We start from the raw sequence: 22,206 nt of genomic DNA on the forward strand, positions 1-22,206 counted from the left end.
GTTTTGGGCTCAATCAGACATTAACCCAACTTAACTTAAGGGTCCTGCTAGCATAAAGTCTATTGCATGTCCGATCCCACTGAACCGGCATGTTGCGTTCATACATAGAGTGACTTTACTGACCAAATGAACAGCAGATACAACAGAATACTTTTCTACGCCTTAACTTTAGCGTGCGTTTTCTCTTCAGTTGTGGACATGTGGTGGAATTAGTAGGCTATCAGGGGTAGACGTTCTAAATGTGCGGGCGCCCAGTGCTGGTTTCCACCCGACAGTGCAGGGCAGCAGGCACAGTGCACATAGAGACGAAGGCACGGGAGCCCCAACCATGGGTCCTGCGACAAATTAAATGGCCTTCTTCCTATGACTTCTGGAGAACAGTAGACCTGGAAATAATGTGATCACAACAAAGCCAGCCCTGTCCGATCTAATGTTAAAGGATTTAGAAAAATACATTTTGCTCAGCTTTCTTTTGCTTTTTGGTGAAAACAAGCCACATTCAACTGCCCACAACTATGGAATGGATTATCATGGCGTCACAACTTTTTTTCTCCGATTCTACGAGACTCCGTTACGTCTTTTAAAGTGATCTGTGGGTGGATCTTTGTGAAGAAAAAGGATTTTTCAAAGATTAGTGAAAATGCTCTGAATCGCAAAAAAAATGTTGTGCCCAGTTCTCCTCAGTGCCTGGAGCTATTGTGTGTGTGTGGCGGGGGAACACCCCTGGCCACATGAGAACACATGTACCGCATGTGTGTGTGTGTGTGTGTGTGTGTGTGTGTGTGTGTGTGTGTGTGTGTGTGTGTGTGTTGGGGCGCGTGTGTGTTGGCGACGGGGGACGGCTCCGGCGGGCGTGCCGCAACGGGACACGCGCGCGGGGGGGGGGGGGGGGGTGTAGGACGCGCGACAGGACATGCAATAACCCCATGTTTGCAACTACTTTAGCCTGCGCACTTCACCGGGTATTCACCGGGTATGGTCTAGTACACAATAATTACAATTACAAAAAAAGATCTAGGCTATTGTTCTATTTGAGCATTTTGGTAAAAGTAACTAAAAAGTAATAAGTATATTGCTCTTGCTCAGACAGTAATATGTATATTAAAATTAAATATTACGGTAGATAAGTATGTAATGTATTAAAAATAAAAGTAACTTGCCCAACACCCTTTCTTGAGAATTGGGACAAATCATGTCCTACCAAAACATTTAAAAGTATTATTTATTAACACAATAATTTAGAAAAACGTTTGGTGAAAATATATTCTTAAAGGATATATATATATATATATATATATATATATATATATATATATATATATATATATATATATATATATATATATATATATATATATATATATATATATATTATATATATATATGAATTACACCTTCCTGGTGGAGCTATAATAGGCCAATGTGAAAAGGGTGCCATTTCTTTTTAGGCCTTGCATGCATGGCAATCGGACACTGCATTCATGATTTGAGGCATTTTGTTCAAAAAATGTGTTTTGCTAAATTAGACCTGCTGGTGGCGCTATAACAGGCCAATGTTAAAAGGGTAGCATTTGTTCCTCAACACAGTGTGAATGGGCGTGCAAAGTTTGACCGCAATCGGACCCTGTGTTCATGCTTTGCGGCATTTTGTTCAAAACAAGCCACTACTGCAAACTTTAGATGTGAATCTTAGCCAATCGGGATGGAATATGAAAAATGAAACAGATCCGGCTTGATCACATGACTATATAGATCATGTGTACCGATTTACGTGAAATTTGGATAAAATCGGAAGGAGTAATATAAAGAAATATGTTTTACATAAGTCGGCCTCCTGGTGGCGCTATAAAAGGCAGAAGTGAAAAATGCAGGGCAAAGGTTTTTCCTTGACCTCTAGGGAGTGCGCATACAGAGTTTTACACAGATCGGTGCAGTTATAGATAAAAATACAAATGGGCCTGTTATAGCGCCACCATGAGGCTGATTTGAAAATGTTCAAGTGGCATTTATTCCTCGGCCTAAATGGAATGTGCGTGCAAAGTGTAGGAGTACTGTCAAAAAATATGTTTTGCACAAAGCGGCCTCCTGGTGTCGCTGTAACAGGCCTACAGTATGTGAAAAATGTGGGGCAGAGGTTCTACTCTGGCATCCAGGGAGTGTGTGTGCACAGTTTGGCTGCGATCAAGCCAACGGTGCGGGAGATTAGCTGTACACAAAATGACAGAATGACACACGGACGGACGGACACACGGACGGACAGATGGACAGGGGTAAAACATACTCTCTCGCCATGCCTTTTGGCCTGGCGGAGACAATTATGTGTATTGATAACATAGGTGTAAGAATGTACTTTTGCCATCAACCTTTTATTTAAATGTGTTTTTTTGTAAAAGTTTTTGCCCTTTAAAGGTCCAAGATCTTTGTCAACTCCATCAGATTTCTTCAAAAACATAATTTAATCAGGCATACAGGTTCTATCTATATTCTAAGGTCCCCTGTCTCACTTCCGGGTTTAAAAAAAGGCGGGAAAGCTGTGAAAGCTCTGGTAAGCTTATTTTTTTTATTTTTTATAAATGCACTAGATAATATTAATATCTGGTGTGTCCCAACCATAACATGTCAACTCCGTCAGTCCTGCAAAATCCAAAAGAAAAAAAAAAGAAGTGCAATTATATTAGCATTAATAAAACCTAAGCAACTTTGAAAAATAAATTGTCAACTCACTACGACTGTGCTGTGGAATGAAAAAAACATAGCATTTTGTCAACTCCGTCAGATATGCCATTTCGTGCAGATAACAAAAAAAAAAAAAAAAAAAAGTGGGAGGTTGGCCCATTACATGGTTTAATAGGTTTTGTCATATATATATATATATATATATATATATATATATATATATATATATATATATATATATATATATATATATATGTAACCGGTGTAGTCTTTATCTCTACGTTGTGTAATGGACTAGACGGACCCAGAACTGTCTTTGGAGAGTTATTCTGACAAGAAACTGACAAGAAACAACATACAACACGTCTCCAGTTAGTTTCGGTTTGTAGTGCAAGAACTCCTCTCTCGTTCCAACACGGAAATACACAAGCAAAATATGAAATTGATCACATAATACGACATACCTGACAAGAAACAACATACAACACGTCTCCAGTTAGTTTCGGTTTGTAGTGCAAGAACTCCTCTCTAAACAAAGCCAAACAAACACTGTATAAATCGTTTTGCAAGTACAATTCCTATTTTGTTATACAGAGAAAACAACAAAAGACACCTCGTTCCAACACGGACATACACAAGGAAAAGGTGGAGGTGGGGCAGGGCATTTATACAGGGGACAGAAGGAGGAGACTAAGGGAGCTGTGACCACTAATGCACTATGTGTTCTTATACACATGAACCATGGAGAATTAAGTCAGGTAGAAGCACCTATTTGTATCACATTTTGTGTAATTATATAACACTTATTGACACTGTTACATACATATATATATATATATATATATATATATATACATATATATATATACATATATATATATATATATATATATACATATATATACATATATATACATATATATATATATATATATACATATATATACATATATATATACATATATATACATATACATATACATATACATATACATATACACATACACATACACACATACATACATACATACATACATACATACATACATACATACATACATACATACATACATACATACATACATACATACATACATACATACATACATACATATATATATATATATATATATATATATATATATATATATATATATATATATATATATACACACATACACACACACACACACTATATATATATATACTATATATATATATACAAGCCAAGGGCGTATCGTCATAGAGGCCAGTGGGGCCATGGCCCGGTCTGGAAAACTCTGCTCCCCCACTGCCCCCAGGGGGAAAAAAAACAAAAAATCTGCATAACAACATTAGCACCCCCTCACCCATTCTGTTGTAGCCAACCACCGGAATTCGCCTTTGTTTTCAAATCGGGCTTATTTGCATTCGGCCGGATAGTTAATGGGTGGCCATTAAAAACCGGTTTCCCCGTCAAACCGGTTCTCTTGCCAGGTAAACAGTATAAAGCAGGGCCAGAAATAGCTCCACATTTCATTATTGTAACAGTTAAAGAACAGCAGCTTCATTCATTTTGGGCCCACCTTACAAGAAAAGAAAACGAGGAGGGCGAAAAATTTGACACACTAATTAAGGTTTTGGATGCGTGCCCAGCTAGCACCTTCTCCAGTGTCCGCCGTTTCTTAAACCATTGATAACACTGCCAATGACCACATGCACCGTTGAACGCCTATTTTCCAGTGTAGGCAGAATCAAAAATTCACGCAGAAGTTCAATGACAACCTCTCGCCTAAACAGTCTATGTCTCCTGTCCTTTGAGAGAGATTTAACTAACCGTTTGGACCCAGATGAGGTTATTGACATGTTCAAGTGCAAGGCCCGTCGTATTAAGCTGTAACATACTAGGCTGCTATATGTTTGCACTGCAGTGCACTGTATTTGATTTGTTAACTTTGCTGTTGTAAATACACTTTTGAGAATAAAAAAACATACATTGATTATACTTGCATTGTGTTTTATTCACGTTTCTCTGTCTTGCATTAACGCTGATGGTAATTCTCAGTAGACTGTCACTTATCATCCGTCGTTGCGCGAGCCCCCCCCCCCCGCGGGTGGGGGGGGGGCGTTTCAAGCAAGATTCTCTTACCTTTGATTATTTGTGATATGCTTTATCTGAAGAACAAAAGCTGATGAAATCCAAACAGACGTTCATGCACTTCCTCTACAAAGACACACCTAAACACAAATGTGAAGTATTCATGTCAGACAGGGAATTTATTCCCTAGACTAGACCACTTTTGCGGGAGGGGCTTAAAGAGATGGTGCCATGGTTTTGCACTTTTTCTTCATGTGTCTATGAGGTTGATAGAACTTCATTAAAGGGATATTTCACTTTCAAAAAAACTTTTGGTAATTTTATCTTCTACTCATGCCGTTGTGAGCCCCCCAGACAGTTTTTAAGTTGCTCGATTCAGTATATAGATATTTGATATTCATTTAATCGGACACGCCCCCTTCCTATACAAACCCATTGTAACTTAAAACTCCATTTTAACCATGTTAGATTCATCAAAAACACCCGTCCTTAGTTCTGGTGACTCATACCGCCTCCCTAATACGCGAGGGGCCGTGTTTTTTCAATTACTTTTTTCATTTATTTTAAATATTTTTTTTGGAAAATGAAAAAAATAAAATACAATAAAAATAAAAAAAATCACGGAGAATTTAAAGGCAGTAACAGTGCGTCACCAGGCTTCTCAGACAGTCCATGCAGTTGAAGTAACTTTTACTTTCAGTGACAGACAACAGCATTGGAAAAGCTACAGAAAAAAACATCCCTTTTATTCTAGCCAGTTCCAAAGAAAAATCACCCCCCTCTTTGCATATGTTGCTGAAAAGACAGTACAACTTTGACACGGACGGTGTGTGTGTGTGTGTGTGTGTGTGTGTGTGTGTGTGTGTGTGTGTGTGTGTGTGTGTGTGTGTGTGTGTGTGTGTGTGTCCTATACAGACAGTAGCGGCTCATTCCTCCTACCTGCAGGGTTGCCTTTTGTTCCAAATAAATTACTAGGCGCCATTTGAAAAGTCCTTAATGCAGTAAGCAGCTACAAACAACAACTAAAAAAGACGTTGTGATCATGATATCATCGGACCCATCCACACCGCTGGTTTAATTCATGTGCCTACAGACGTCTTGTCATCTATCCAGCTGTAGCCAGGGGTCATCAACATGTCCGTTCGTGGCAAGACTTGTCCATGTCCGTGGCACATTTTGTATTTGTGGGCTTGCTGCAGCAGCAGCGAGCACACTATAGTTATTGTCGTTTATTTCTTTATTATTCTCCCCAAAACTTTCGGGGAGAGAGAAGGACAGAGGAGAAATGCCCCGTGTTTTCGTAAAGTCACAGTGGCCAAATTTTTTACACTACAGATATTTATTTTACATCACCAAGTGCTACCTAATCTGTCAGTCATAGGCTGTCAGGCAGTGGTACTGCAAAGTAACTAAGTATATTTACTCAAGTACTATGCAAGTACTTACCATGCACAGTTTAATTTTGAGGTCCTTTTACTTTCCTTTCCATTTTTGCATTTGACAGCTTTAGTTACTTGTTACTTTGCAGATTTTATTATTAATACAAAACCTACAGTAACCACATACAGCCGATCTACAATGTGACGCGTGATAAGCTTGTAGATCTGCTATTTTCTGAAATTGAAGTACTTTTACTTTGGTACTCAAAGTATATTTTGATGCTAAAACGCATGTGTATTTCAAGCTCCAAAACTACCACCAGCCTTATTATAGCATAATAAGGCTTATACCACCTACACATGGTCTGAGACTTTCTCATCAACATCGAATACTTGTTCACCTGAACGGAAACCACAACACTTGAAACTAACAAATGAGTGTGGCAGTGTGGATTAACACAGGATTGACCCTGGCAGCATATCAATGGTACACGTGTGTTACCTGCTTATTAAGCTACTACTATTTTTCCACCACATCTAATGAGACAAGACATCAGTTGAATGAGTTTGGGAACAGACCTCATGAGACAAAAGACGCATTATTTGTTATGGTTAAAATGAATTGCAACAACTATGCAGCAATGGGAACTTGGAAAGACACTTTCTGACAAACCATAACTCATTTGACTAGACCTTTCCAGCAGACAGAGAACTGACAAAAAGGAACTGAAATCTCAGCCATAATAATTATATGTAATAATTGTGTATTTGTGTACCATACATGGAACTGGATAGAGCTCTCTCATCATTATTCTACTGTAAGTATTTGCCTCATCAGCGAGAACTGTACAGACATGGTGAAGAAAGAGAACTTGGAAAGACACTTGCGTCAAACCACACATCATTTGACTAGACATTTACCGCAGACAGAGAACTGAGACACATAAATAAACTGAGGAACTGAAATTGCAACCATCGAAGTCAAGTCCAATCATCAGTATGTTAATAATAAATCATGTTTTTATTATTGTTTGATGTGCATTACACTTTTTTCATAATTATACATATTAAACTATTGACTTATTCTCTTTGCATTATTTGAATTAGGGGTCTATAATAAGATGAAAAGGGAGTGGCTAAATAGATCTCATGCCCACAATGAAACTGTTGGGACACAGAGGGGGCCCTTCTGTTCTAACCTTCTTGAATTAGCACTCATGTCACAAATGTGTTTCATTGTGAGCTTGTAGATAATCTTTATTTTTTCTGAAAAATAAATAAATATATATAAAAAAAATATATATATATATAAAAAAAAAAAAAAAAAAAAAAAAAATATATATATATATATATATATATATATATAAAAAATATATATATATATTTTAAAAAAATAAATATATATATATATATATATATATATATATATATATATTTTTTTTATATATATATATAAAAAAAAAAAATATATATATAGTGGCTCAGTATTTGTAGCACATGGCTTAGACACTATGGCACAGTCATTTGGGTTTCTGGTCAAATTATTGACCAATTATATTGTATGTCCGTGACAAAAATAAAATATTGATCAAAATGTCCGTCACAAGCTGGCATGGTGATGACCCCTGGTCTGTGGCTTCAATTGTTTTAGGAGTTTTAGTAGTGGTATTCCATAGATATAATTATACACGTATAGATATCCTGTACCACACTGGCTGCTGCTGTTCATTGGAGTGATGCGTCAACGTGAACACTTCTCCAGTCGACCGCCTTACTTTGTTAGGACACTGACACGGGTCCTTAGTTAATCTATTGCCATAACTAGAAGCTCGGCCCTGCTACGCAGGGCCTCGCGTCTAGCCCGCCGCCACGCCCACGTAGCGCCCGCGGCCACTTGGCAGTGCATATAAGTGGCATAGCGTCATGAGGGCCAGTGGGGCCGTGGCTCGGTCAGTGAAGACCCTGTAGCGCGGATGATATGTGGCATAGAGGGGCAGATTTTAAATCTCCAGAGGAAACATCCGTGGGCTACCATTGGTTCAGCGATGTGTGCGGGCGCCCTGCGGGCCCTCCTCCTCCACCAATGTGCAGTATTGAGAGCCCTGACGTCACAACATTTGGAGCGATGGGCACTGCACTCTGGTTGGTTAGGGTACACCTAGGGCCCAGGTCAAACCCAGTTAAAGCCTGCATGGGCAAACCCAGTTAGGACCCGCCTTGGTCCCACATAAACGTGGCTAGTTGGGGCCCACCTAAGGGCCAGGTAGAAGCGACTTATAGCCCGCATGGGCATCGCAGTTAAGACCAACCTCGGCCCCACATAGAATTGCCTAGGTGGGGCCCACCTAAGGGCCAGGTAGAGTCGGCGGGGACCCCCCACAGGCCAATGTAAAAATGGTAGCACTTGTTCCTCAACATAGTGTGAATGTGCGTGCAAAGTTGACCACAATCGGACGCTGCATTCATGATGTGCGGCATTTTGTGCAAACTTTAGATGTGAATCTTAGATTAATCGGGATGGAATATGAAAGATTAAACAGATCCGTCTTGATCACATGACTATAGAGATCATGTGTACCGATTTGCGTGAAATGTAGATAAAATCGGAAGGAGTAATGTAAAGAAATATGTTGTACATAAGGCGGCCTCCTGGTGGAGCTATAAAAGGTAGATGTGAGAAATGCAGGGGAAAGGTTTTTCCTTGACCTCTAGAGAGTGCACATACAAAGTTTTACACAGATTGGTGCAGGTATAGGTAAAAACACAAATCGGACTGTTATAGCGCCACCATGAGGCTGATTAGAAAAATCTGAAGTGGAATTTCTTGCTCGGCATAGTGGGAATGTGGGTGCAAAGTTGTACGGAAAGTGCATGCTGTGTTCATAATTTGAGGCATTTTGGTCAAAACGGAGCAGTCCTGGAAACTTTGGAAGCCATTTTTAGTCAATCAGGATGGAAAATGGAAAATCTGAAAGACCGTGTTTTTTGTAATGACTACTGTGTATCGATTTGCGTGATGTTAGGACAAAATATGTAGCAGTACTGTGAGAAAATGTGTTTTGCAAAAAGCGGCCTCCTGGTGGCACTATAACAGGGCCATGTGAAAGAAATGGGGCAGAGGTTCTGCATGCAGGGAGTGTGTGTGCACAGTTGCGCTGCGATCAAGCCAACGATGCGGGAGATTAACTATCCACAGACCGTCGGACGGACAGGGGGTTAAACATGCTTTCGCGCCATCCCTTTCGGCCTGGCGGAGACAATAAAAAAGCTAAAGTAAAGGAAAAGACCATTACTGCAACAAAAGTAGTCAACAAATTATACTATAAAACATTGGCCACATGCCCTAATCGGACAAAAATGATCTGAAATTACTACATGACCATAATGCAGCCTAAACGTGCGTTGCACGGGGCGGTCCTGCCATTACGTTAGTTACTGGAGTTGCCACCATCTACAATGGAGTAACGGAGCAGCAATAATAACAGTTACCGCACGAACGTGCATTGTTGACAAAGTGATTGCACAGCCGCTGCAGGCATGACAACCACGTTAGCGTTAGCTACATGCCAACTATCACAGCGCCCTGTCCGTCGTCGCTGCGACTGACTCTGATGGCTACAGCCATAGATATATAAACACTACAGCAAGCTCTCTGAGATGCCATTGTCTGGGAACTGCTCTTAGCGTGACACGACCAATGAGAGTGAGCGCTTTCGTTGTTGCTAAGATACGGTGCATGGCACACGGCGTCTCTGCCCCATAGCTTGTAGATCTCTCACACATGATTGGCGTAGGCTGCGTTGCCGTCGACGCTGATTGGCTGCATGTTGCTGTGACGTTGAAATGGGGTGCCAGGTCTGCTTTGTGTGTAAGCGATTTTGGGCTCATTTGGGCGCGCTTTTGGGCTCGTTTCCATAGACCACGGCAGCGCTTATTTCTTTCCCGTGACGGATGTGGCAAAGAAGGTGCAAAACGAACCATCCGGAAGTAAATTGCGAGATGAAATATATAGCACTTTTTGATTATTAGAGAAGGAGACACATGTGAAGGTGGAAAATGAAAGGTAGGAGATTATATAGTTTTGCATGAGCGATTTTTGTAGCAAGTTGTGAGAGAATTGGGCCACTCCTGTGGGCGGGGGGCTCAATAGAACCATTGGGGTTTGAAAGGAGACGCTCTCTGTTTGAGTGGTGAGATACTGATGATTGCTGTTAAAATAGGACCAGATCCAAGGGGAAGACAGCTTTGGGGTGGTTAAGCTGGACGTGTACTTCATCGTACTACATCCTCGCATGCTGAAAATGTCTGACTTACAGGCTCACAATCCGTAGCAGAATTGATTGTGAGCTTGTAGATCGGCTATTTTTGATGACAAGTGGGACTATGGGATAACAGCGCCCTCAGGTGATGCACAGAGCTACATACAAATACACTCCCGGGCCAATACGATTGGCTGTGGGGTCATGTCACGTGACCGGTAGACAGGGGGGTATATAACCCCTCATGTGACTTGGGCACGCCCTCTTACATCACTCTGCACACGAACTATAGACATACAACAGTAATAAGATTTTATATCGATCTGACAAACCAGCTTTAACCGAAATCCTCCCTCTCTCTCTCTCTCTCTCTCTCTCTCTCTCTCTCTCTCTCTCTCTCTCTCTCTCTCTCTCTCTCTCTCTCTCTCTCTCTCTCTCTCTCTCTCTCTCTCTCTCTCTCTCTCTCTCTCTCTCTCTCTCTCTCTCTCTCTCTCTCTCTCTCTCTCTCTCTCTCTCTCTCTCTCTCTCTCTCTCTCTCTCTCTCTCCCTCCCTGTATTATCGCTGCTTGCAGCTATATTTATTATTATTATTATTAATATACGCTATATGTTTGATTGCTGGCTTTGTGTTACTTGAGAACAAGATGAGATCAAGTTCTACCAGCAACGTATGCCAATGGAACTGCCAAAAAGAAACTTGAGTCAAAACAAACCAGTCCTGTCTCTGCAGTCAGGCTCATGACCTGCTTTGAGGACATCAAGTGTTGCATGGCAGTGATGGTACACACCTTTAGGCTATACAGCTGAATGAAGGCAAGTTGGAACGTGTCCTGTTTGGCTCCCTCACTGTCACACCATCACAGGGAACACCAACGGTCTTTGAAACCTGTCCACACTTCTTAAACCCAATGTGAAACACCTTGGTGTGATGTGTGATTCTGCCTTTAAGTTTAACAAGCAGGTAAATGCAATAGTCAAATTCAGTTCAAGTTTTTTTCTAGCTTTGTATCATTTCCAAAATCAAGCACTTTCTCTCTAACATAGACCTTGAGAAAGTCATCCACGCCTTTATATCCCGACATTCCGCCTGGGTTACTGCAACTCCCTGTAGGTAATAATGACAGACAATTTAGTGTAATGAACCACTTGTTTATGTGTTTTTATCAAAGGTGACTCGTTGAGGTGTTATAAAATGAGCCTGGAGGCATGAGTGTCTGTTTGTTTAGATGTACTGTGTCTGAGCATGAATGTGTTGTTGACTAGGGTTGCCAACATCCAGAACCGGAGAAACGGGACACATGCACGCGCAAGGCTGACATGCCACACAAACAATGATGCCGCGCCCACCGGAGCAAATCTCACACACACACACACACACACACACACACACACACACACACACACACACACACACACACACACACACACACACACACACACACACACACACACACACACACACACACACACACACACACACACGCACGCGTGCGAGCACTGTGCCTGCCCTGTCAACTGAGCGGTCCTAGTGCCCTTCGGATACAGCACACAAACACGCAGCCAGACACACTGCATTGTGCGCAAACAGAAATATATTTTTTATTTTTGCCTTTACACCGGAGTCCGGGACAAACAAAGTCCCGTACGGGACACGCCCCTTTTGGCTCAAATACGGGGCGTCCCGGCTAATACGGGACGGTTGGCAACCCTAGTTGTTGTTGTTGTTGCTGTTGCCCGTTGTGTATGCTCTCACGCAATGCCTGTAGAGAGTGAGAGTGAGAGAGAGAGTGTGTACGTGCGAAGTTAATCTTTGGTCGATCAGTTTTACATTTGTTTTTGGCTTTTCTGCCTTTATTGATAGATTTCAGTGAAGATGGACAGGAAAGAGGGAGAGAGAGATGGGGAGAGACACGCAGCAAAGGTCGTTGGGAATGGGACTCAAACCGAGACACGCTGTCAGGCTACATTGAGCCTAGGTGCTCGGACCGCTAGGCCAGTGAACCGGGCCAGTGTCATATGTCTCGTACACACTGACAGCAGGACAAAGTCCTTGGTTCTCAAATATATTTGTTTCAAATCTGTGCTTCTCTTATGGCTGTGTAGGTAGACATTGAAATGCATACATCACTATTATTATTAGGATGGGGAGATAGATGGGGGGGGTGACACGTAGCAAAGGTCGTTGGGATTACCAGCCTAGGTGCCCAGACTGTACGCCAACCATCCGGGCCAGTGTACAACTTCTTTCTGTGGCAAAGAGGTGACAGAATATTGTTGTGCACCTGACCGTTTACATTACATTATATTGCACGTTACAATTAGAATTTTATAAACATAAAACATTTACACAACACAAAGTACATTAAACGGAAAAGCCAAACAAATAGAAAATAACAAAAAACAAAGCCATACACTCTATGTACAGAATGAGAAATACGATAGTGGAACTATATACTCTACCATACAGATTGTATCTACTTATATAAACGAGGATTGACTTCCGCCTCGCCGCTGAAGCCATACCCACAGCACTGATTTCGACTAAACACAACAACTACACACCACGTCGCGCCAACACAGTAGCGACAACGTGCGCGCTGAATTTACGTGCGCATTAGGCAACGTCACATTGCTCACTACACATTTCCCACGTCGCAACATAATTAATTCCACTCACCACATTACGGATAAAACGGAAGGGGAAACAGTTTCGTACCGTTTACCGTGCGCACCACCGACACCGAACGCCGACGGGTTTAGCCGAAACAACACGAAGCGGCCACCATTGAAACTCCGCAGCTCTCTGCATCGCCAGCACAACACAAGCGCGTCCTTCGCTTCAACCCCCCCCTCTAGCTTACCTTTTTGATGACCCAGGCCGTTGCTTTCACTTCAGTCATGTCTGTATCACAATATATATGTCCGTCATTCACGTGCCATGTACATCCCAAACACAAAACAAAACACGCAGCCGACTTTCTCATGTCCCCACAACAACTCAACAGTGAACACGCAACGACTCGCCATCTGCGTTGCCACGTTCCCAAAAGATAAGCACAAAATACAAGAAAACTTCAGTGTTGATAACATTTGCGGCAGAAACAAGCAACCACCTTCATGAAAAAAAAAAAAACAGGCGAAGGGGTCTGCCATGTTCCGCGGGGGTCCGCGGGGGTCCCAACATTCCCAGGGGGTCCGCGGACCCCCAGGAAAAAAATATTTATATATATCTTTTTTTTTTTTTTTTTACTTTTCTTTTGGAAATTTTTATCCCACGATTTTGGTACCCCGTGCGCGGCTAGCGGGCCAAAGTTATATTGTATTAACATACTCTACCATACAGATTGTATAAATTATAATTGTATTAACATACTCTACCATACAGATTGTGTAAATTATATTGTATTAACATACTCTACCAAACAGATTAGACAACATTTTTTTCATAAAACAAAAGTCACCTGGTGGCGCTTTAAAGAAGGCCCACCAGTGCCTTTATTTCCTCAATACCTCAGTGCTGGAGGCTTTCTACAGGTGTGTGGTGGAGAGAACTTTCACATTCTCCATCACCACCTGGTATGAGAACTGCTCTGCTGCTGGTGCTGCGGTGAACATTGCCCAGAAGATCATCCAGGTCAGCAGGTACAAGAGCGGTGTGGCCCAAGCTACACAGTTAGGCTTAGATGCAGCTTCTACCTGGAGGCTGTTAGACTGGTGAACTCTATGGCCCAATAAAGGCATTTCTGCCTTGCTGTGTTGTTATACAGCATGTCATGTTGCTGTGTTATCCTGATTTGATCAATGCTTGATGCTACTGGTTAGCTCAATGGTAAAAATGTGATGGAGTGACAGTGAAGGAGCCAATCAGGACAACTTCCAACTTGCCTTCATTCAGCTGTATAAAGGTGTGTGCCATCACTGTCATGCAACACTTGATGTCCTCAAGGCAGGTCATGAGCCTGACTGCAGAAACCCCTTTGATTTGCATCACTGAACTCTGCTAAGCAATGTGGTCTATACCAGGGGTCGTGCTATAGGATTGTAATCTGCTGGTCCCGGAATGATTCAAATTTATCAGACATCTGATAAACAATACCGGTCATAATTATGTTTAAGCATTAATTACAAGCAGGTGCGTAAATACAGCCTAACACTTAGGCCTACAGCATTATATTTTGGATTGAGCTATTTGAACGTGAACCATGATGAACGAGTAATATACACATTTTATATACAGTAGCAGGGTCGTCTTGCACAAATACATGAATTACCTACACTACCATTTGCGCCTGGCAATCTCTGCTTCTCACCCATTGACTTGCATGTTAAATGATGGCTTTTCCCCTTAAAAATAATCGATCATTTCAGGAGCAAGAGCTTCAATCTCTTGTAAATCTAGTCAACAAGGCCTGCAGTAGGCTATGCACTGGACAAATGTGCATGACATTATTTCAATAAACTAAAAACATGGGAAATGTTAGAAGGAGTAATAGTCATGGATACACGACGGTCGACTGTCACGACCGTCATGGATGAACTTCAACCTGGTGTTTGCACTTTCTCCATTTATGGCCCGTACATCTACATAAACGTTCATATTTCAAATATAAAGTGCTTATCCCATGGCCACGGATGTTAAATGTATTTAAGGGCTCTCAGAAGTACTTGTATCATCCGTATTGTTCAATAAAAAGCATTTTAATCTGATCGGTGGCCATTTTATGTGGCCATATGCTTTCAACTGAGTGACCCTATCGGTTGGTAGGTGTATTGCACTCCAATACACTATGAGAAAATGGCCACTGATCGGATTAAAATGCTTTTCATTGAACAATACAGAACATACGGGTACTATTGAGAGTCCCGTGCATAATTGTAACATCCGTGGCCATGGGGTAAGCACTTTGTATTTGAAATCTGAACGTTTATATAGATGTACGGACCGTAAATGGAGAAAGTGCAAACACCAGATTGAAGGTCATCCTTGACTGTAACAGGAGTTTATGTAACGCAGGGACTGCAGTAGCAGTTAATAAATAGACAAACAAATGAATTAATATACTTTAACGTGCGGAATCCGAAACAGGCAGCGCTGTGATTCTGAATTTTGTTATGATTACGGTGATTAGTAGCCTATTATTGACACCACCTGGGCGAGTGATTCGTGTAACTTTCCCGAGGTAAAGCTGTGTGTGTTCAACAACACAGCCTTGCAGTTTAAGTGCAGATTTCAGGAGCAGCCTCCAACGGGTTTGGGTACGTGGTTCATAGTCACCATTGCGTTATCGTGGTATTCCTAGTTCCAGAAACACACACACACGCTGTTAAGAGAAAGAGAAAGAGCGAGCGAGCGAGAGAGAGAGCGCCTTTACTCAAGTACTGTACTTGAGTACAATTCTCAGTCACTGTTCGCCTCGCTGTATATATAAATACTACATAAAAAATAACTGAGTAACGCACCATGTAGTAACGGTAACTGTAACTGAATTAAAAAAAGAATGCGTTAGAGTACTAGTAACTGAAAAAAATAACGGCGTTACAGTATGAAGCACAGGGCACGGCGCGCCTCCGTCATGGTCCAAAACTACACTTTATCGGCGAAAAAAGTAGTCTGCGGTTGTTTGAAAAAGTATTGTGCCAAGCAGGAGTCTAACCCAGACTCCCAGTGGAAGTGGATTTAAACTCTAATGATTAGCGAGGTGCGCCACTGAGGCCGGTGCTGACATTGGGTATTCGGGCTGTATTAGAATGTGACGTCCTAACTCTAACAACTGCCACTCATTGCACTAACATAGCTCGCGTCGCCAGGCTCTCTCCCCACCCGCCACCCCGCCCCCTTGCCTTCAACTACATGCAAAAAGGCTGTTCGCATCTCTGCCTGACCTGCGTCTGTCTATGTCAGTGTCTGGGCTTGAAATGCAATTCTCTCTCTATCGCTGTCTCTGACGTTGAATTGTGGGCGTGCACTCCCCAAATGTTTTATAGGGGAGCGGGGCTAAGGCCATTTGCCTCAAAGCTGTGTGTAGAGACGGGCCGACTTCGTCACCCGTCTAAAAAGGCAGCCTATGAGTCCGGAGGTCACCGGTTCGATCCCCGTCCCCGACGATGTGTCGAAGTGATCATGATTTGGCATTCTTATGCTGCTAGTATTTCTTGAGGTTAGGGGTGGGCATAGTTTTACTGAGGTTAGGGTTAGTGAGGGTTTAAAATGCTCATGTTAATTGCATGGTTTTCGTTCTCTCAAGTTCGGTCTTCTATGTTTCTACGGCTTATTGTGCATATTACCTATCATTGCTTCTTTCTTTTTTCTTTCTGCAATCACTGGCCCCGTATTATCGCTGCTTGCAGCTATATTTCCCCTTGAATTCCTTCCAATTCTCTATATGGGCCCCAGCCATTTGTGCCAGATTCCGTTTTCCGCCATGTTGTGTTATCCTCAAAACACACTTTTTTCTACTACTCTAGACTTTATTCAAAACTCACACAAATTGGTACACATTATCTCTGGGGTGATCAATGTTGTATGTTAATGATACTATGGTGCCATTTCCTATAAAAGCCTTGTTTGTACTTCATTCATGTTTAGTCACCCTGATGAAGGCTGTGTTTCACAACACACAATTCTTGCCTTGCAGTAGCCAATTCAATAAAGGCTTTTTAATGCCCCCCCCCCCCCCCCCCCCCCCCTTTGTCATTCAGCTTTCACCCTTGTACCAAAGAGCGCCTTGTTGGATTGTTACTCTTTGCCAAAAAGATGTAGCCTACTCCTTTTCTGTGTTTTCTCTTCAAGCCATGTTGTGTTGTATGTTTTTGTTCTGTTTACTGGATGCATTTTATAACATTCTGACTGACGCTCTGCTCTCTCTCACTTCCCCTGGGAGACTGGCATGCTGCCCACACACACACACACACGTGTGTGCTTGTATGCACGCACGCACACTGCCACTTCCTCAATCTTAACGCTGCTTGTCTGCCAAGTCGGGGCCCTGTCCCAGACACAACCATGCGACAATCACGCAGACAGCGTCACATAACTCACACACACACACACACACACACACACACACACACACACACACACACACACACACACACACACACACACACAGTACTGTAGCGTAATAAAGTTGTTGTAATGCGATGCATTTGTATGTGACTTTGTTATGTGTGACAGGAGATGTAGTCTGCATTAAGGTATTATCATATTTTCAAATATGCCCCCCTTTGAAAAACGTTTGGACACCCCTGACATACAATATCTGTAGGCCAAGGCAGCACTATGTTAGGACCCAAATGCAGACTCAAGACAAAATCAGGCTTTACAGGGGTTTAATATCCAAAACACTGAACTACAGGACATCACAGAGGAACACAGGTTACAATATAATCCAACACAGCGCACGTCGAAACACAGGGCTTAAATACACACGAGGATAACAGGACACAGGTGAACTCAACAGACAATTAAGACACGAATGGCAAAGGGACTAACAGGACACAGGTGGAGATAATAACTAATAATCACAGGGTGAGACAGGACAGGAAACAGTACCTAGGGCAGACAGGAAAACATTAGGACGTCACTACAAAATAAAAGTATAAGGAGAACAGGAAACAATTGGAACGATACAACAGAATAAGGTACCAGAAACACTTCAAAAACAAGACAGAAATGTAAATCCTGACAGATAGTTCTCTCTAACGCATTAACTTTAGCGTACGTTTCCTCTTCAGTTGTGGATATGTGGTGGAGTTAGTAGGCTTACTAGGCTATCATTGTTCTAAATAACCGGGCGCACAGTGGTTTCCACTGTCGTGTATGAAGAGGCAGTAAACTGCGTGTTAGCAGTCTGGTTGGTTGTAACAAAGTATAGTCCAGGGGCCAACACTGATATTTTCACAAATTGGTACCACCTGAGGTGACCGTAAAGTTTTTATATTTTTGTCTTCCTACATGTCTCTAGTTTAGATTTTGGTATGATAACCCTTCCAATCTTGTAGCTTAATGGCAGTTATCACTACCTACCGGCTAATGTATCCGGTAGGAGACACAAAGTAGAATCTTTGTGTCTCCTACACCCGGGCATCAAATTATTGCGACAAAAAACAAAATATATCCATGTATTCAAGGCTTCATGGGGTGTGCAATTGATAACTTCTCAGATTTTTGGTGTTTGCAAAAAGACTGCTTTCCATAAGCTTGTAAAAGTTTACCCTCCTTCGGTCTAGGGTGGTCATAGCTGAATGGGTAGAGAGTCCCCCTGGGAAACTTAAAGAGGAGTTCACCAAAAAAATGATTTATTTTCTATCAATTGCACACCCCATGAAGCCTTGAATACATGGACATATTTTGGGTTTTTTCACAATAATTTGATGCCCGGGTGTAGGAGACGTCTCCTACCGGATACATTAGCCGGTAGGTAGTGATAACTGCCATTGAGCTACAAAATTGGAAGGGTTATCATACCAAAATATAAACTAGAGACATGTAGGAAGACAAAAATACAAAAACTTTACGGTCACCAAGGTGGTACAAAATATGGCTTGGCCCCTGGACTAGTAGAGGAGGAGAGACGTCAGGTTTCCATGTTCCAAATCATTCATTTATTCCACAACAACAAACAAACAGCATCATAGCAGAGAACCAGGGAGCCCCTGTCCCACGCAGCCTCACGGCTTGTGAGACAGTACTAACTAACTTACATAGTTCCCTTTTAAACACTGTCCTTCACATTACAATAAGTTCTTGGGGTGGGGGTCAATGAGAATCCCCCAACTCCTTGCATGTCCTTTGACCAATTGGCCGATCTGATTAGCAACTGTATGTCAAGAAGCCTGGGTGTGAAGACAATGCCAGACCTGATGTTGCCAGGTTAACAATAGAATGTAAATCGCCGTTCACACCTAGCAGAGCCCCTTGATTTTCTATGCAAACACTAGGCTAGCACACTCATGATTCTTACTTTAGCTTTAGTAGATTTTGTTCTAATAATAATCTGTTTTTACTTGCATACTGTTATATAAAATATAGCAAATAAGGCCCATATACGACACCACGAATACCAAAACTCTCGCCCCAAAACACAGTCACCGCGGGGCATATCCGGCGGTATTCACCTGGTATTCCTAAACGTAACCTCAGTAAACTATGCCTGAGCCTAAGCTTATTCCTAAACATTACCTCAGTAAAACGGTGCCAAAACCTAACCTTATTCCTAAACTTAACCTCAGTAAAACTATGCCTAACCATAAACCTATTCCTAACCTTATCCTCAGTAAAACAAATACAAGAATACAAGACCCGCTTGTCCGCGAAAAAAATGGGCGCGAGTGGGTGTCAAGCTCACAAGACCTTGTGAGCTTGTAGATCGGATTTTCTCACAGAATGTTCGCCCCAGAATTAGGGAGGCAGGGATTCATGTGGTTAATACGCATTATTAAAATAATGTTATAATTTTTTTTACCCCATAACAAAGTGATCTGCTAGTATCATATCTTTGCATGTTTCACATGCAGTTGTTATTATATCACAACATCAAGAGGAAACAACTGCTTAATGTGTGTATTTGAGGCTACTTACTTATTTGTCAGTGAGTTCAAGTGATCACTGGATCCACAGCCATTGTAAACGATGCATGTATTTCTTTTGACATTATTGGCTGCTGTTTGCAGACATCTCCTCATGGGGGTGCTGCAGGATAAGCAGATATTGTAATCTAAGGCATCAGGCTATTTTTACCTTGGTTCTTCAGTTTTTATTGTCATTTATTTTAATGTGCTGTAGATTCTGATAATATTTAATACAATATTTCAAGTGCAATTTGTGAATGTTTATGTCATAGTAGGCCTATTCTATTAATGCATACACTCCATCTCCTCCTGGCTCCAAAGTATACATTGAACTGAGTCCAGCAGAGGTAACACTGATGCTTCAAGACTAGTTTTGATGATGTTCCATGCTGTGTCACAACTAATCAACTTTTTATTTGAAAATGCTTTTATGGTATTATTTTAAAGTTCACTTAGCCAAACCACATATTTGATCAATAATGCCCCTGTCAAGTATTTTTCTCACCCCCAAAAAACATCTATAAAGTTTTTAAGTTTTATACTAGTAGTTAAGGTGTTTAGCCCCACCCAGAAAAACTGCTCTCAGCAGGAAATGCCCCAAACAGGGCATACATTGAACTGAGTCCAGCAGAGGTAACACTGATGCTTCAAGAATAGTTTACAGGCTGTTTAAGTCTTGAAACTGGGTGTCAAAATTAGTGACTGATTTCTATATTACCATGCATGTTTAAAGTATTAGAGAAACTAGTTTATTCCAGAATTCCAGAACATCTCAGTGATAAAAATATTATGTTGTTGCTGTCAGGCAGAAACTTTGTATCTCTCCATATTTCAACCTTTTATGTTCTTTTGTTTTTTTTGTTTGTTTTTTAGATTAATGCCCGACGTTGTCATACTACAGTGTCACATAAAAGTAGCTAAAACAGCTGATCTACAAGCTCACAATGAATTACATCACGATGTGTTGCGAGTTTGTAGATCTGCTATTTTAGGTAGTGCCCAGGATTACATAGACAATTGGCACTGGGTGTAAAAAATAGGGTTACAAAATCGTGGGATAAAAATTTTAAAAGTAAAAAAAAGTAGGCCATTAATTTATGAGAAAACTATAAGTTGAATCTTTAACATCATGTCCTGTGTTTTCTAAATCACGTTTATTTGACTGCAGTTTGCATTGAGGAAAGTACATTTGTACATGTTCTCACATACTGTATATAGATTTAAAATTCAGACTTTAGTCTAGACAGACAGACAGACAGACAGACAGACAGACAGACAGACAGACAGACAATGTTCAAGGTTGTGTTTTATTGTTACATCTTGTGTGCAGGTACATAAGAGTAAAACATATTTTTGTTCGGCTTCCTTCTGACAGACAGACAGACAGACAGACAGACAGACAGACAGACAGACAGACAGACAGACAGACAAACAGACAGACAGACAATTCACCAGGTTATGTTGTAAATTATACTTGTGTAAGCCGGTGTTCTAAAATATTGTTCCATGTGACCTTTGTGACCTTTGAGTACCTGCCTCTCCAGTGGTGTCTGCACAGCCCTGTAACGTAGTATAATTAAGTTCTTATCTATATATCGTATCATTATGAAAACACATTTTAAGGTTATAAAGAAAACAATACCTGTCATTTTTTTTAAAGTCTATCTTATTTTATTTTTCATCTTGTTATCAGTGATATTTGTATTAGTGTTGGTGTAAAAGTTGTTTTAAACAGTCTTTAGCCTACGTTGTAAAGCACAGGATGTTATGCCAGTCATCTCTCTGCAAGTGTTTTTTTTCCAGTTCCTGAATTCAGTTAAAAGTTTCCCCAGAAGTGAAGGATTTATCTGCTGATCTTCACACCCTGATGAACATGCTGTTCTAACCTTCATCTTGGTGTTTGGGTGGGGTTTGTTTTTTAAGAACTTGCTGGTTTCATGGTTCTCTAGAATGTGCAGTTTGGAGAGAGAGATGTCATTACATCTATAGACTTACAGCCCCTTTGGCTTGACCTGTCAGGGCCTGTGGGATCTATTAAACCGCAAAAAAGGATATATTAACCCTTGCATTGTGTTAGAAACCTGCATCCACTTGTGGTGTTAGCGGGTCAAATTTGACCCGTGATTAAACTCATTAAAATACTCAAAGAATAATTATTTTCATTTATTTTTTTCTCCCACCTCATAGCTGACTTGTAATGCATTCATATCCATGTACATTTTAAAATATTATGTTGGGTTAGGGT

General features: G+C 41.2%; 1 protein-coding gene across 2 annotated transcripts in view; it reads right to left on the reverse strand.

Moving 5' to 3' along the window:
* The window catches only part of LOC311056574 (uncharacterized protein), an 86,626-nt gene extending 81,743 nt beyond the window's left edge, over positions 1 to 4,883 (reverse strand). The window contains exons 1-2 of one of the 2 annotated variants that reach the window (XM_084073289.1): positions 4,651 to 4,883; positions 3,141 to 3,204 (exon numbers count right to left, since the gene is read on the reverse strand). The gene's annotated coding sequence lies outside the window, so the exon portion shown is untranslated. Of the gene's footprint in view, positions 1 to 3,140; positions 3,288 to 4,650 lie in introns of those variants that run through there. The other variant, XM_084073288.1, reaches the window with a different exon arrangement.
* Between the last annotated feature and the right edge of the window lie 17,323 nt (positions 4,884 to 22,206).

The sequence above is a fragment of the Gymnoscopelus microlampas genome (genome assembly GCF_963454915.1).
Source record: "Gymnoscopelus microlampas genome assembly, chromosome: 12".
In the NCBI taxonomy this organism is placed as follows: domain Eukaryota; kingdom Metazoa; phylum Chordata; class Actinopteri; order Myctophiformes; family Myctophidae; genus Gymnoscopelus; species Gymnoscopelus microlampas.